The sequence below is a fragment of the Chenopodium album genome, chromosome 4 (assembly GCF_948465745.1).
Source record: "Chenopodium album chromosome 4, dcCheAlbu1.1, whole genome shotgun sequence".
Taxonomy (NCBI): domain Eukaryota; kingdom Viridiplantae; phylum Streptophyta; class Magnoliopsida; order Caryophyllales; family Amaranthaceae; genus Chenopodium; species Chenopodium album.
In genome coordinates, this window is record NC_137837.1 from 37,677,574 (window position 1) to 37,692,541 (window position 14,968).

At 38.9% G+C, this 14,968-nt stretch overlaps 1 non-coding gene across 1 annotated transcript; it reads left to right on the forward strand.

Moving 5' to 3' along the window:
• Nucleotides 1-12,970: 12,970 nt before the first annotated feature.
• LOC145629556 (small nucleolar RNA R71) lies at nucleotides 12,971-13,076 on the forward strand. Its single transcript, XR_014111721.1, has one exon. It is a non-coding gene; the product is annotated as a small nucleolar RNA R71 (small nucleolar RNA).
• Nucleotides 13,077-14,968: the final 1,892 nt, after the last annotated feature.

Sequence of the window (14,968 nt, forward strand, 5' to 3'; positions counted from 1 at the left end):
TCCCCTGCTCCAACTCTCCTTTTCACGCAGCACCTCCAACCAGACCAGCTTCCACCTGCGACCACAGCCGCGCCAGCCACCCAGCCTAAACACCTCTGCCACCAGTCAATACCCACGCAATCCCACACACACACACACCAACAGCAACAGCCACCCCGCAACTCCAACCAAACCACCTCCAATTCTTCTCCATCAACCGTCGCAACCAATACACCAGCCACCGCCAAAACCACTATCAATCACCACCAAACCACTCACCAATTAAACCACCAGCCCTTCACCCACAATTAACCACCCAAATATCCAACCCAATTACTCACCAATTACAGCCGCATTTCGCCCAACACCCAAACTCACAGAGCTGCTACTCGCGGCCGCGCAACCCTGTCAGAAAGCGCACAAAATGGAGTCCTAAATCAGATTCGAGGCAGAAGCTTTGCGCGACCTGTGTGCGTCTTCTGTGCGGGCGCGCAATCGTGGGTCAATCACGAGCTTTTCACGTGATTTTTAATGAGAATTGAACGGCTTTGATTGATGCTTGATTGATGACGATGAGGATTGACGGTGGTGATTATGATAATTGATGATGCGTGATGGTGATGATGGAAGAAACAGAGCAGCCGAATGAAAGGGGAGATCGTGATTGCTGGGGGAAATTGGGGATTTTGGGGTTTTTATTTTCTTTTATTTTTATTCCCCTTTTCTATTTCCCTTTTCTTTTCTTTTGTTTTATTTTATTTTCTTTATTTGTTTTCTTTTATTTATTTTATTCTATTTAGCCTTGTATATAAATACCCTTTTGGGGTTATTTTCTCTCAACCTTGAACACTTAACAATTAATTTTAGATTAGATTAGATTAGTTTAGCCTTTATTTTCTCTCTCTTAGGGTTAGGAGTAGTTTAGAGAGAGAAAGATGGGATTTTTCATGGAGTTTTTGGGATTTTGAAGAAGCAAATTTGTGGATTTTTCCTCTCATAAATTCAATGAGTTTTCCTAACTTTCTCTCACCTTTATTGCTTTCATTTATTATTGTTTTTGCTTATTTATTTGTTTATTTGAGTAGATTAATTAGTTTAGTTGTTGATTCTTGCTTTTATTATTATTTTACCTTGTTTTCCATATTTTTGTTCATTATGTTAGTTTAGGTTTTGTTCTAGGGAAATGGATGAAGGTTATGTTAATTAATTTAATGATTGATTGTGGTTAGTATGAAATTGTTTCTTGATTATTGTGTATGGATGATGCTTTTATGGATTAGAATCTTTCTAGCTAATTGATTCTATGCTTTTAATTGTGTTTTCAATCAATTGTGCGAAAGTGAGTTGTTTGAGAACCCTAAATTCCTCCATATCTTTGCTAGGCTAGTTGCACGAGAGTGAATTAGTCTAGTAGGATTATTAACATGTTTAATTGCGCGAGAGTGAGTTAAATGTGTAAATCGTCCTAATTGAGGTCATTTTCATCTAATTGTTTGATGTTGTTGAATGCATTGATGTAATTGGATTCCACTTTCCCTAGTTTTAGTTATTTGCTCTTAGTAGTGTTTAATTGAACCTCTCTTACCTCACAAGCTTTCCTAGTAGTCTAATTAGCATAGATTGATACACTTAGTCCTTTTGGGTTCGACCCTTTACTTACCCCTATACTCGTATTAGGGTAGTTTAGGTATTATAAATTGTTAATTTGATTAGGGTTAGTAGACTAACGACACTATCTAATTCTCGATCAAATTTTGGCGCCGTTGCCGGGGACTAAGGCGTTCATTAGTTTGTGTTGATTAGATTAGCTAGGTTCTTGTATATAATTTGATTTGTGTTTGCTTTTCTTTGTTTGATATTTGTATAAAAATGGCATGCTTATCTTTTCCTCAATTTGATGGTGAACCCTTTTATGCTTACTTTGAAAGACTAGATGGTTTTCTTAGTTACCATGGGTGTTCTCTTAATGATGCTTGTGATATAGCTTATTGGGGCATGAATGAGTATACTAGGGGAATGGTTGAGGACATGAATAATGGTAGATTTTGTCATTTGTCTATGCATGATGCGTGGGATTTCTTCACATGGCTTGCTAAGGATTCTTTAGATAGAGAATCTCATGTTTCTTACTTTGATTCTCAATGCCAAGATTCTTTTAATTTTTGCATGAATTCTCTTGATACTTCTTATGTGCCTAGTGATAATCCAAGTATGCAAATTGACACCTTTCCCCCTTATGCTCATTTTGATGAGGTTTGTGCTAATTTTGATGATGTGCAATTTGACTTTGATCATGAACCTCAACCCAATAACATTGAAGCCCAAATTCTTTCTCAAATGCAATATCTCACCCAACAACTCCAAGAGCTTCAAGAGGAACAAAAATTGAGAGAAGTAAGGCTTGCCCAAGTGATGAGTGCTTTGGTTGATGTAAATGGATGTGAGGCACCTCATTTGGAGTGTGAGAGTGTTTTTGAGAATGATGTGGGCCAAGGGTGTGAAGTTGAGGGGAGATTTTCTTGTGATGAGGGGATTTTTGAGGATTTTGATCCTTTTCATTCCCCATTTGAGCTTGAATGCCATCCTTCCCCTTATTTACCCCCTTTGAGAGCTTCCCTTGGGGAGGATGTGAGTGAGCCATCTTCAATTTTGAATGAGGGAGATCATGAGGATGATGATGATGAGTTTGAGCAATCAAGAGAGATTGAGAGTCCCTTGAGTGATGGTGGAAGAGTTGTGAATGAAGAAAATGTCGATTTTGAGGTTTCCAACCCCCTTCCCCATCTTGATGAGTCTACCTTGCATGTTTGTGACCCTTCTATCCATGAGTCTTTGGACTCATTTGAGGTTATGGCTAGTATGTTCATTGAAGGTGTAACAAATCACTATAGCCTTTTGAGAGAGTTCATTGGCAATGCTTCATGGGAAAGGGATAAGTTTGAGAGAAACCTTTATCCTTTCATGCATGGTTTAGAGACTCTAGGCTTTGAGGATCTTGAGGGAGTTGTTGTTCATCGTTGTGATAGAGAGGAGGATGAGGTTGTTTCTATTGGAGAGTTTTTGTTTGAGGGAGATGTGAGTCATGAGTGTTCTTTTGAGGATTCTATGATTGATTTTCATGCCCTCATTGGTGATGTGAGGCTTTGTGAGACCATTGTTTCTCCTCCCCTTCCTCATGTCCCTTTCTCAAGGAAATTTGACCGCATCTCCTACTATCCCATGTTCCTCCCCTCTTTTGTCTTAGAGCCTATTGAGGACCCTCTCTTGTTTGATGAGACTTTTCCTTCTCATCCTCCCATCATTGAGGAAATGGGTGATTATGCCACCCAAAAAGATTTTGAGGAGGTTTTGCCTTTTTATTCTTTTCCTTATTTTTCTTCTTCTTTCTCTTCTTATTTTTTTGATTTTTCTTTTGATTTTTCTTCTTTCTTTTGGCATCTTCCTCCTCATTTACGTGCAATAATCTTGTTGCACGTCCTCCTCCCGTCATTTGCCTACTTGTTATCATATGAGATGTGTAGTAGTGCATTTGATAAGCTCTTGCGTTCGTTGCAATATTATTTACTAGAGCGGTCTCGCTTGGACGTTAAACAAGCCTTTCTCGGGAAGTAACCCGAGGCTTTTATTGCTTTCATTTTCTTTTCTTTTTAGATTAGATTTTCTCTCATGGAAATGTTTGTGTGTCCTTTTGCTAGGTACATGACTTGATATACACTAATGCATTGGTTTGGATCAAGAATCAAGGAAGTTTGATGCCTATTTTTGCTAGCATATGGAAATCGAGATTAAATTCAAGAGGAAATCGGCTTTGAAAGGTTAAATTGGTTCATTTGCGGGAAGTTACACCCACCAATATCCGGTAACATCTTTCTTAGCTCTTTCTCTAATGGTTGGTAACTCGTTGGACTTGTGTTGGTTTGTTGGATTGATTTCTTTCTTTTCCCCTCCCATGGATTATTTGGTTTATGTTTGAGTATATTGTCTCATTCAAGCTTGGGGGAGGGTATCCTATCATGTTTGGTGGGATGTTGATTCATCTATGCCATGCACTTGATTATATGCATTTTCATGTCTTTTCTTATATTTTGAAAATTCCAAAAAGATTTTTGTTTATTTTCAAGGTAATTTTGGCAAAATGTGTTTTGTTTGTTCTTATTTTGGACATTTTGTTTTGGGACTTGCATTCTTGAATGTTTTTCTTCCTAAGTGGTAAATGTATGCACGGTTTGAGAGTGCCATTGGTTGACTCTAGGATACTATATGCTAAGGTAGCCGGTTTAAGAACTTTTAGGGGTCCATGAAGCCTTAGTTCACGGGAATGTGGTAAGATGGAGTTGCTCTCTATAGTGGATTTGAAACCCTTGGTTGGTATTTGTTTGGTTATAATCCCTTGTGAGCTTCATTTGTTCCAGCCTTCATCACCTTGTTGAGCGGCTATTTAGGATCCTTGACTATGCATGTCTTAATCCTTGTTTTGACCTCTAGCTCCCAAGATCGTGACCGAGCCACTCTAGGGGAGGAAAATGGCACCTTTTCTCATTTTTCTTTATCTTCTTTTTATTTTGTTACAAATTTGATTTTCTATTTTGCATCAACCTACTTATTAACCAATTTGAGCCTAATGTTTCCCGCTCTTGTTTAAACCGCATTACAAACCCAATGGCCTATGTTTACCAACCCTTTTAGTTAGCGAAGCATAGGCATGTGAGGTTTGAGTTTTGAGAGTGTTGTTCATGAGCAAGAAAACTTTGTGAATTGGTTTAAGTACGGTATTGAAAGTTGAGCTTGAAAAGAAAATGCAAGAAAAGTTTGAGAAGAAAGATGCAATTCAAGAAAATCAAAGGAAGTTTCAAGAAAAAGCCGTCCATAATTAAAAAAAAGGCGAGGACATCAAATAAGAGCTAAAAAAAAAAAAAAAAAAAAAAAAACCACAAATATATTTTAGTTTGGTTTCGTTTTCTACCCTAGTTTAAGCATTGAGGACAATGCTTCGTTCAAGCTTGGGGGGGGAGCGTTCCTTCTTTTTGTATATATTGTGTGTTAGTGTTGAGTAAGCTTGTGGGAGATGGCATTATTGGTATTTTTGTTTGATATTTTGTGAATTCTTGAGTTTGTTTTTGAGAGTAGGCCACTCTTTTGCTTCACTTAGGAAATATCACCAAAATTTTCAAAATTTTACCCCGCCTTAACCCTTAGCCTTACGTTACAACCTAATAAAAGTCCCTTAGACTTTAGTGGGGTTAGGTCAAAGAACGGTGGAGGGAGATAGACTTCAAACTATGGAGAGAGTATGCATAGTTGAGATGTCGGGATTACCTTCTCAAAGTTTTTCATTTCTTTATCTTTTTCCGGTTCCTTCGTGGAATCATGAGAAGCTAGCTTAAGGGTTGATTTGAAGCTAGTGGAGAGAACGCGGCCTGATTGGTTGAGGCTAGGGTGGATTGAGTCCTCATTAGTTCTCTATGCTTAGCATATGTTATGTTTCAATCAACCATTGACATCTTGGAACGTGCATACATTTGTCTATTTAGAAAGGTTTGCATCCATCGGTGTTTGTTCCTATCTCTTGTCCAAATATGAACTTGTGTTTTTCTTTTTCGTTTTATGTTTCTTTTTCTTTTCTTTTTATTGCCGTGCCTTGGTTTTTATTTAGAGTTGTGGGTTAAACTCTTAGGACACCCTCACGAGAGCACACTCGTCCTCTAGGGCGATCTAGGGGTTTAAAGGGCTTGTCATTAGTTGCTAAAAGTGACCGTGATTCCTACGAAAGTGAGTTAGTGTACATTCTTGTCTCCTTTAGTGTTCTAGCTTTGCTTGAATAAATCATTCTCCTTCTCCCGTGTTTCATGTCAATTTGCTCGAGGACGAGCAAAAGGTTAGCTTGGGGGAGTTTGATAAGTGACTTTTAGGTCACTTTTAGGGTGTTTATTGAGTCGTATTCCGGCTTATTTTCCAATAATTTCACCCTTTTTATCCTTTATTTCTATTATTTTATTATTCTCGTCTTTTATCTTTATTTTGAGTATTTTTGTAATTTTCTATAGTTTTTAGTTTATTTTCGTGTTTTATTTTATTTTTCTTTCTTTTAATGTTTGTAGTTTAAGTCGTTAGTTTTTATTTTTAATAATTTCTCTTTTTATCTCATTTTCTTATTTATTTTAGTTTCGTATTTTATTTTATTTTATTTTATTTCATTTAATTTTATTATTTCTTTAGTTTTAGCATCTTATTTTATTTTATTTTATTTATCTTATTTTATTTTACTTTATTTTACTTTATTTTATTTATTTTATTTTATTTTCCAATTCACCCTCGTGTTGTTTTTGGTTGTAGGCGTTCCGGGTTTCAAAGTCATGTTCGAGTTCGGAGGTCCAACGTTCGAGGTTCAATATACGTGTCTCAAGTTTTGAGTCATAAATGGAGTTTCGAACTCAAGTCAAACACTATTCACAATGCCCCTAACCGACCTAGCTGCTGTCAGCCTTATCCTTCACCACAACATAACCTATCCTCCACCACACACTCGATCTCCTCGTCCTCCCCTGCTCCCTGCTTTTCCTCATCACCAACAGCAACATCAATTACAACCAGCAGCCCCCTGCTCCAGTTAACTAAAATCAACCACCAGCGCCACCAATAGCAACCTCCCACAAACCACCACACATCACAACACCAACAGCAACAGCAGCGACAACAACCATCAACAACACCAACATCGCAACACTCCCCTGCTCCAACTCTCCTTTTCACGCAGCACCTCCAACCAGACCAGCTTCCACCTGCGACCACAGCCGCGCCAGCCACCCAGCCTAAACACCTCTGCCACCAGTCAATACCCACGCAATCCCACACACACACACACCAACAGCAACAGCCACCCCGCAACTCCAACCAAACCACCTCCAATTCTTCTCCATCAACCGTCGCAACCAATACACCAGCCACCGCCAAAACCACTATCAATCACCACCAAACCACTCACCAATTAAACCACCAGCCCTTCACCCACAATTAACCACCCAAATATCCAACCCAATTACTCACCAATTACAGCCGCATTTCGCCCAACACCCAAACTCACAGAGCTGCTACTCGCGGCCGCGCAACCCTGTCAGAAAGCGCACAAAATGGAGTCCTAAATCAGATTCGAGGCAGAAGCTTTGCGCGACCTGTGTGCGTCTTCTGTGCGGGCGCGCAATCGTGGGTCAATCACGAGCTTTTCACGTGATTTTTAATGAGAATTGAACGGCTTTGATTGATGCTTGATTGATGACGATGAGGATTGACGGTGGTGATTATGATAATTGATGATGCGTGATGGTGATGATGGAAGAAACAGAGCAGCCGAATGAAAGGGGAGATCGTGATTGCTGGGGGAAATTGGGGATTTTGGGGTTTTTATTTTCTTTTATTTTTATTCCCCTTTTCTATTTCCCTTTTCTTTTCTTTTGTTTTATTTTATTTTCTTTACTTGTTTTCTTTTATTTATTTTATTCTATTTAGCCTTGTATATAAATACCCTTTTGGGGTTATTTTCTCTCAACCTTGAACACTTAACAATTAATTTTAGATTAGATTAGATTAGTTTAGCCTTTATTTTCTCTCTCTTAGGGTTAGGAGTAGTTTAGAGAGAGAAAGATGGGATTTTTCATGGAGTTTTTGGGATTTTGAAGAAGCAAATTTGTGGATTTTTCCTCTCATAAATTCAATGAGTTTTCCTAACTTTCTCTCACCTTTATTGCTTTCATTTATTATTGTTTTTGCTTATTTATTTGTTTATTTGAGTAGATTAATTAGTTTAGTTGTTGATTCTTGCTTTTATTATTATTTTACCTTGTTTTCCATATTTTTGTTCATTATGTTAGTTTAGGTTTTGTTCTAGGGAAATGGATGAAGGTTATGTTAATTAATTTAATGATTGATTGTGGTTAGTATGAAATTGTTTCTTGATTATTGTGTATGGATGATGCTTTTATGGATTAGAATCTTTCTAGCTAATTGATTCTATGCTTTTAATTGTGTTTTCAATCAATTGTGCGAAAGTGAGTTGTTTGAGAACCCTAAATTCCTCCATATCTTTGCTAGGCTAGTTGCACGAGAGTGAATTAGTCTAGTAGGATTATTAACATGTTTAATTGCGCGAGAGTGAGTTAAATGTGTAAATCGTCCTAATTGAGGTCATTTTCATCTAATTGTTTGATGTTGTTGAATGCATTGATGTAATTGGATTCCACTTTCCCTAGTTTTAGTTATTTGCTCTTAGTAGTGTTTAATTGAACCTCTCTTACCTCACAAGCTTTCCTAGTAGTCTAATTAGCATAGATTGATACACTTAGTCCTTTTGGGTTCGACCCTTTACTTACCCCTATACTCGTATTAGGGTAGTTTAGGTATTATAAATTGTTAATTTGATTAGGGTTAGTAGACTAACGACACTATCTAATTCTCGATCACTTGCAATAAGGTAAATGATGACCAAGGTGGAGGTTGGTCAAGAGCCTAGTGACTATTCCCCCACAAGGAACTCCCCGGTGTCCCGGTCATGCAAGGCTACACAATAAGTGGCAAAGATGTACCCCAAGTTCAACCGGCCACGATATTCTCCTCTAGTGGCCAACCATAGAATTTTGAGCTCCAATTTGCTCATCATGCCCAACTCTTGCTTAAGGAAAACCGAGTACCCCAAATGACGGTGAACAACCCGAAGACAATGTTGGTACACATTGCTAATCTTGGCCCGCTTGGTGACAAACTCACCACCTCTGGAGATATCGTCCCACCAAGAATCCTGATCATACTCCTCAAAAATATAAGGCTCTAGATCCAAGATGTCACCACGAGGATCAAAATCTAGAGCGGCATTGAATTGCTCTAAGGAGTGGTCGAAGAAGTTGTTGAAAATTTGGAATTGAACCTTATATTGACCTTCTACGGGAACTATCTCAACCGTAGCAAAGAACTCGAGAGTGGGTTCAACATAGGTGCGGTAGCTATGGGAGATGAATGTGTCCATACGAAGGTTGATCAAATACTCCCTTACATCCTCATCAATCCCCAACGCGGACATGTCGGGTCAGAAAGTAGTGTCTTGTGGGTTTGAGGGAGCGATTTTCCTTTAATTTATGGTACCTGTTCTTTTGTTTTTTATCGTGGAATTTTCTTTTGGGTGGATTAGGGTTGCGTGTTTGGGAGGTGGATGTGCTTGGGGTAGGTTCATCAGTGGAGGCGTTTGTTTTGCGTTTCTTGACAAGGTTTTTGAGGACTCTCGACATGATGAACTTCAAGTGCAAGGATCACAAAAAAAAAAAAAAACCAATCACAAAATTCCCACAACAATCCGCAAAATCACCAACCAAGAACTCCAATATCCACCAATCACAATTCCAATCCAAATTGCCAAACAACACTAAACAACCAACAATTTCTTCCCACACAATCAACAATCACAAGAAGAACCAACAATACCACAAAAGCACTTTACTACCTAAACTACCAAAATTCAAATTCAAAAATTCTCAACAAAATTGCTCACAAATGCTACATAATCAACAAACAACACAATGTGAGGTGAAATTAAACGATAAACAACTCAAATAATCAACCAAAAACCAATATCAATCATTAAAATCATCAAAGTTGGTACTACCACTATTCATGCTCATGAACAAATCAAAACTTGCAAATATATGACATAATTAAGCAATTAAAAGCTAGAGAAGATGATTTTACCATATATGAAGCGAGATTGAACCACTTTTAACCACCAATTTCCACCAAATTGAAAAACCCCAAATTATACCCAAGTATGGAGGAGAGAGATTGGATGTTTAATTTGATGAAAGTAGTATGAATTTGATGATTTGGATGATAATGTAGAAGGTTTTAGTGAATTTGGAGTGAAAATTTGAGTGATTTGAGTTAAAATTTTGATGAGTTGTTGAATTGTGCGGTGCGATCTTGAGGGTTTGAGGATGATGGGGGTCGAAGCTATGAAGGAGGAATCAGGGAAAATGGAAGAAGAAAGAAAGGAAGGAAGATAGGGGGGAACGGGCTGATGCACGCCCGCACCAGCCAGGTGTGCGGCCGCTCCAGGTACGTGCGCGCCCGCACCTGCCTAGCCCGATTCTTCTTCCCTTATTTTTTTTACTTCTTGGTGCGTTCATCGGTCGGTTTATCGATCAAGATCAAAATTTTGGTTTTTGAACCCACTGAAAGAGGCAGATTCGAAACAAGATTTTAGTGGATTTAATATCCCAAAATAATGGTAGCACCCCATGAGCCCACCAAGTGTAATATTCCTTCAACTGAAAAGCACAAAATTCCCTATCTTACCTCACTAAAACTCTAACCTCTTTTACCTCAAATTCCGATGAATTCGAATATAATCACATCAAAAAACGCGAACACCTTATCATTCCTCATGCTCACTTGATGAAATCCTAACCCAAAAATGCAACCTACAAATCCAAACAAGTAGAAAAGTGAAAGAAAGGAAACTAAAATAAGGAAAAATAAGAAAAATTCAAAAATAATAAAAAAAAAGTTAGAAATCTCTGGGTTGCCTCCCAGGAAGCGCTTGCTTATGGTCCTAAGCTCGACCCTTCCTCCAAATCATGGAGGGTCAAAGAACACCACCTTCTTTAAGGTAGCGGAAAGAGCAAATTCTTTTTAACTTCTAACAACCTCTTGTTGTTGCTTGATGAAACTTCCTTCAAAGACTTTTCAATTGCAATTTTTTCTTTCCGTATCTTCTTTCTCTCTCTATCTTCTTCTTAGAATCACGAGCTTTCTTCTTTGCCTTTTTGTTTATTGTAGATGGTTCCTCACCATCCATTCTCATGGAAACATTCCCTCCATCTTGAGGATAGAGCTCAAACCAATGAGGGATTTCAACTTCCTCCTCGTCCATAAGCTTAGGAATCATCATTTTCTCTTCACTAACCTTCTTTCCATCAAAACTTGAAAGAACATCATCACAATTCTCAAGAATATCGTTAGTTGAAGAATTAATCATGCACACATTATCAATAGAGCGAGGGGAATTAGCACACATAATTCCTTGCACAAGAGACAACGACTCATGCATTGGTTTCAACTCAAAGCTTTCCTCTTTCTTACCAACTCTCAAGGTAATACGGCCTCCTTTCACATCTATTAAGGCTCCCGAAGTGGCTAAGAAAGGTCTTCCTAAAATGATAGGGAGATATGGTCATCTTCCGCAATCTCAAGCACAATGAAATCAACGGGAATAGTGAACCCTCCTATCTTAAAAGGAACATCCTCAACTCTCCCCTTTGGAATCATAATAGTCCGATCGGCCAATTAAAGGGTTATGTTAGATGGGAGGAGCTCACCTAGCTTGAGTTTCTTGAAAATGGAATAGGGCATGACGCTCACGCTAGCTCCAAGATCACAAAAAGCATTATCTAACATTTTCCCTTTGATCTCACATGGAATAGAGAAATTTCTCGGATCCTCCATCTTCTTGGGAAACTCATTATGAATGAAAGCACTACAACAACTCCCAACATCAACCGAATCAACTTCATTACACATTCTCTTCCCACTCAAAATCTCCTTAAGGAACTTAGAGTACCTAGGCATTTGGGTAATTGCATCGGTGAAGGGGATAGAAAGGTGGACTTCCTTGAGCATAGCAATAAACTTTCCAAATTGCTCATCAATTTTGTGCTTCAAGAATTTTTGTGGTATGAAAGGTCGGGTCTCCACACTTCCTCACGCTCTTTCTCACTACTCCTCTTTTTCTCTTGCACCTCCTCATAACTCACACTCTTAGACACAACCTTCTCAACTTCCTCTCTTGGGTCACTCCTCTCCTCATCCTCCTCAATGGACCTAGAAGCTCCCTCATTAAGAACTCTCCCACTCCTAGTGGTGATAGAATACACGAGTTTCTTATGTTCCACTCCTTGAGAAGGAAAAGAGGATGGACTAGCACAATCCTTTAGAGTGTTGGCTAGTTGGGTTATTTGTGTCTCCAGCATTTTGTTGTGAGTCATCATCTCATTAAATTTCTTGTCACTCACCGCCATATATGTGTTGATGATCTTGGTTTGGTTATCAATCATTTCTTCCAAATTTGTCTTAAATGATGATGGTTGGGAATAAGAATTTTCACCATTTCCTTGAGGCTTTGGAGCAAAACCGGGTGGGGGTCCCCTTTGGTTATTATTTTGAAAACTTCCCCAATTTTTGTTGTTGTTCCAATTGCCACGGCCTTGACTATTGCCTCCATTATGGTAATGATTACCAAAGCCTTGAGATTTACTTTGGTTACCATACCCATGGCTCGGGTTTTGATTACTATATATAGCCTTGGTTGTTATAGCTACCTCGAAAACCTGGGTTTCCTTGGTTCCTATAGCCTCCATTGTTGTAGTTATTGAAACCACCTCGGGGGTGAGAATTCCTATTACTAAAATTCTTAGGTCCATCAAACCTTTGACCACCATTGGCATTAGACAAAAAATTCACATTTTAACATTCATTAATTTCAACATCATCACATCCATCAACAAAAGTTTGAGAACACATGGAAGAATCATGATCATAAGATCCACAAGAATCACAAAATAGACAACCACTTGGCATGTTATTGGAAGTAGAAGGAGAAGAGTTAGAAAGTGTACCTCTCCCTTTGGATTGGGAGGGAAGACTCAATGAATTCGTAGAAACACTCTCAAGCTTTGCTTTGATCGATGTCACTTCCTTCCCTAGATTTGAAATTTGGGAGGACAAGTTGTTAATCGCGTTGAGATGATCCGCCGAATAAACCGTTGAGCCACTCTTGCTCGCTGACTCCCTCTCTCCTTCTTGCCAATCTCTATAGTATCTCACCACATCCTCAATTATGTCAACTACCTCTTCTTCCATCCTATTCATTATAGGACCTCTGGCTCCTCCATCTAGGCATGACTTGACTTGAGCGCTCAAGCCTCCATAGAAAATTTGTATCACTTGATAGGGAGGAATTCCATGATGTGGACACTCTCTTTGGTACTCCTTGTACCTCTCCCATGCTTCATAGAGATTCTCATTAGGCCTTTGTTTGAATTCTTGGATCAAGGCTCTAGCCTCCGCCGTCTTCTTTTATGGGTAAACGCGAGACAAGAAAGCTTTTGTCACATCATCCCACATCCTAAGGGAATTGGGCTTAACCTCTTTATCCAACCACTGTAAGGCACGACCAATAAGAGAAAAGGGAAACAACTTTAGCCAAATGAACTCTTGAGAAATGTCGTTCACCTTGATAGTATTACAATACTTCTCAAATTCCTTTAGGTGATTCAACGGGCTCTCACTCTTTGCTCCACTAAATTGCCTCTGTTCTATCAAAGTAATCATGGCCGGTCTTATTTCAAAATCGTTCGCCGGTGTTGTAGGTGGAGCAATGCCACTCTCAAACCTATAAGCACCGGGAATTCCCCACTCCTTCAAATCTACTCTTGGATTCTCTGCCATGGCTTGCTCTTCTTCTTCTTCCTCAAACTCTTCTTCACTTGAGGAAATTAGGCTCAAAGACCGGTTGGCTACCCTTCTTCGTGAAAGAGTTATTTCAATTTCCGGATCCAAAGGAACTAAGGACCTAACACAAAAATGCATGCAAAAACTCAAAAGAAATTGTTAGTAACGCGGCTACAAGTGTAGCCTAAAAGAAAGAAGAAAAATCTTTTTGTATTTTTGAATAAGATGGAATAGACTCAACAACAATACACAATCACAACACCATTCCCCGGCAACGGCGCCATTATGACGAGGGTCGAGACTAGGTCGTGTAAACTAACCCCTACCCAAGGCCAAACAAAATTTGTAATCTCTCAACACACCCTTACACAAGTATAATGGCAAGTTGAGTGTCGAACCACTAAGGAACAGTAGGCGATTATCTATTGCCTAAATCAAGATACTCCGAAATGATAGGGTGTAGGTATGTAAACTAGAACAAGGATGACTAAACAACGAATTTAAATCAAGTATGTAAACGCTAAGGCTAGGATCCACATGCAATCGTAACGGATTCAACTAATTGGGAGGCAAAGTGACTAAGTTAAGCAATATGAGGGAAGACCAATCATGCAACCAAAAGAGAATATCAAGCTATTTTCCTAGAGGTCTAACTAGCGTCAACTACGATAAACTCTAGCTAGGAACGTCACAAGACACCTCAATCGTTAAATACAAGCCACAAATCAATGGTCCGTATCAATCCGAACTTACAATGCAATATAGTGAACAATCAAAGTTAGCTACTCTTTAATTAATCACACACATGCACATGATCATCAACCAATTTAATCACATAGTCAACTCCATCAATTTTCCCCAATTAACTTTAATCCATTACTCATACATGCTTGACCATTACTCTAGCAAGCAATCTACTCACTAGCCACTGAAATCAAAATAAAAACAACACTAAGAAACAAATTCATCATGATCAAATCAAACAAGCTAAAATCAAACACAAATCAATCAAACTTGAACATTCAACAAACAATTCAAATCAAACTAAAGATCAAACTAAAGATTGAATTAAAGAAAAGGAATCCTTACAAAATTGATCAAAAATCAAATTAAATGGAGAAATCTTCAATCATCAACAATCCACCATGAAATTCTCTCTCTAAAAATCTAGAGTTTCTCTCTCTAAAAAAAATCTCTCTAATTTTGATCTAAAACTAATTCTAATTCTCTTCTCCCTCCCCCTAAAAATAGAAGTAAAAACTATATATAGGAAATATACGAAAGAAGAGTTAGTTAGATCGTCCCAAAAATAACCCCGAAAGGAGCGGTTGCATCAAAGGAGAAGCGCGGCTGCGGGAAAAAGGGTACAGAAAAGGGGCCCTGGGAGGCGCGCCTGCACCAGCACTAGGCGCGCCCGTGCCACCCAGGTGTGCGGCCGCACCACCCTCGTGCGCGCCCGCACCTGGCAGCAGGGGAGCCCCCCTCTTCTTCGTCCTAGCTCATC